The sequence below is a fragment of the Elephantulus edwardii genome, unplaced genomic scaffold (assembly GCF_000299155.1).
Source record: "Elephantulus edwardii isolate Elephantulus edwardi_28Jun2011 unplaced genomic scaffold, EleEdw1.0 scaffold00433, whole genome shotgun sequence".
Taxonomy (NCBI): domain Eukaryota; kingdom Metazoa; phylum Chordata; class Mammalia; order Macroscelidea; family Macroscelididae; genus Elephantulus; species Elephantulus edwardii.
The window spans coordinates 248,042-250,660 of NW_006400183.1; the positions used below are offsets into that span (position 1 = coordinate 248,042).

At 40.1% G+C, this 2,619-nt stretch overlaps 1 non-coding gene across 1 annotated transcript; it reads left to right on the top strand.

The window, feature by feature from the left end:
- The first annotated feature begins 971 nt into the window (after positions 1 to 971).
- On the top strand, positions 972 to 1,045 carry TRNAT-UGU. The gene has a single exon. It is a non-coding gene; the product is annotated as a tRNA-Thr (tRNA).
- The last annotated feature ends 1,574 nt before the right edge of the window (positions 1,046 to 2,619 follow it).

The window sequence follows — 2,619 nt, forward strand, 5'->3', positions numbered from 1 at the left end:
TTTTTTATCACTAGTGAGCTAGATTGATGGTCTAGTGGGTAGGAAATTGCGCTGCTAACCTAAAAGAAGGTCCTTCAAATTCCCCGGAGCAGGGTGGAAGAAAGATAAGCAACCTCCTTTGCGATTTACAGTCTCTCAAAGTCAGTTCCTAATTGAAGGCAATAAATGACAGAACACACCCAAGGAAGCCTCCCCTTATATCTGATTAGGGTTGGGATGAGATTAGGGAGGATTGCACTGCACCCTGATCCTCTTACAACTATTAGAGCTATGTAATTTATCAGGACAATGATATATATATTATATACCTGTATCTTGCAGAGACACAACTCAGTTTCTTCATGACAGCAACCCTGACAGGTCAGCTCACAAGATTCCGTACATTGCCAGCCTCAAATATTCCGTTTACATGGGTTCAGAACCGAGTACGCAGCATTCCTTCATAGTTTTTTCCTGTAATTACCTCAGAACCTCATTCTTTCCCCAGGTGGCAGTTAATGCTAGGAGCTACATGGTTCTCTGCGGCTGCAAGATTTGGGAGGCAAGAACCACGTGGATCAGTAGTTAAGAAGGTGCTGACAGGGAGAGAGTGGAGCACCACATTGCCCCTTTGCTGACGGATGGGGGAAAAGGGGTGCAGGTTGTAAATATCCCAATGGTAGACGGTTTCTAAACTTTGAAAATATATTTGCTGGGGGGAGGGGTGGGCAGGGAGAAAAGTGCAACAATAAATGAACGGAAAATAAAAATCTCTGTAATCCATTAAAATTAAAAGTTCATTAAAATCAATAAAATTAAAAATGATAAAAAATACTTGTAAATACCACAATAATTGGTAAGAAATTTATTTCGGATTCGTATTAATTTTAAAGATGTACTTCAAAGAAAACATACAGAGTAATGGAATTAGGGCAAGAACATTGTCATTAGAAAGTAAATAAAAGCCACTTTCAAGGATCCTAGAGCCACTTGGCTCCATGGCTTAGTTGGTTAAAGCGCCTGTCTTGTAAACAGGAGATCCTGGGTTCGAATCCCAGTGGGGCCTTCGGGGTAATATTTTAGTAGCATTTCATTCTTACTAAGAAGGTATGCAACATATAGGTAATAACAGCACAACACACCATTCACTCCTAGCATCTACCGCCCCAAGCAAAGAAAACAAGATTTATAACCGTTATTGTGAAGAGAGGAGGATAACAGAGCAAGATACACATAAATGTTCAAAAGAGGAAGGCGATAAAGAAAAGAGGGGCGGATAAAAAGCAAGGAGCAAATCGCAAGGATATCAGAAGCTGAAGGGCAGATGGGGCAGTGAGAGGAGTGTGAAGGAAAGATTCAAGGTGGATCTGAAAAGACTGGTGCTAATAGGCATAGATCAATAGTAATTAATCATGTAAAATCCAGTAAAGAGGAATCATTTTATAAAACACAATATATATTAATAAAACAATGTAAAGGAAAGATTGTGTTCAACACAATGCACATGGATGGAACACACCCCATATGAAAGAGTGCATGTAAACTAATAAAAATACGTAAAGAAAACAATATTTTAAAAGCTAGTTAAAGCTCAGCAATCTGCTTCTCCTCTGTCGTATTAAAAGAAATGAAAAAGAGCGAAAGCTGTTGTTTGTTGGCTAATACTATTTTTGAAGGGTTTCCAGATGAATTCAGGCTCCACCTCGGCCATGAAACCATTCGAAATTATATAATCAGTTGCTGCAGCGAGTTGGTATTCAATTCCTTCACACTGCAGCCCAAGCTGAAAAACAAGTACTGTGACTATTTTCCCCCTAAAACTGGAATTTTTTTACTCATGTAAGAAAGAATGATCCATTATTAAGAGCGAAACAGTATTTTGGAGGTAGTCCTGTGATGACAAGAAAGGGCAATCCACAAATAGCCTAGGACACTCTGATATTCTCTGGCCAGGACCTTCGAGGATGCCCACACAGACCGTATGGTGCCTGCTACTCGCGAAGTTGTCTGTCATGTTTCCTCAACGAATAAGTGAAGATGGAATGAACAAAAGATGTCTCAGTTGAAGGTTGTATCCCTTTGTTCCTTTTTTCTCGGGGTTTACGTAAAAAAGTGTTTTGAGTCAATAGGAGTTTTTTGGTTGGTTGGTTTTGGTTTTTTTTTTTCTATCGGGAACGACATCTCAAATTCTAGGTAGTTCAGACTTAGTATTCTCACGTAGAAAATATCGACACAAAAGAATCCATAACTCATTAAGAGAAAGCCAATGGAAAACAAAGATTCTGCTTTTCAGCGATAATCCCCTCCAATGGAATTGAAGAATGAGCGACACGTGATGCTGACTGTCACGTGATGTTGTCCTTTTCCGCCTGCGCGTCTTCTTCCTTCTTTCCCTGTCTTCCCCTAGATTGCAGGAGAGGGCAGGAGGGTTAACCTTCCCTTCACCCCACATTCCTATAAGAGAGGCAAGATTCCAGTTAGCAATTTTCAGTAATCGCTGCAGTTTCCACCTCCAGCTGTGAGATCCTTTAACAATTTAAAACGAATGGCCAAAGTTTTTTTTTCTGAAAATACCTCCTGATTAGGGTTACCTGAGGGCTAATGATGGGCCCAGGTTCTCCATTCAGGAAAGTTGCTTTA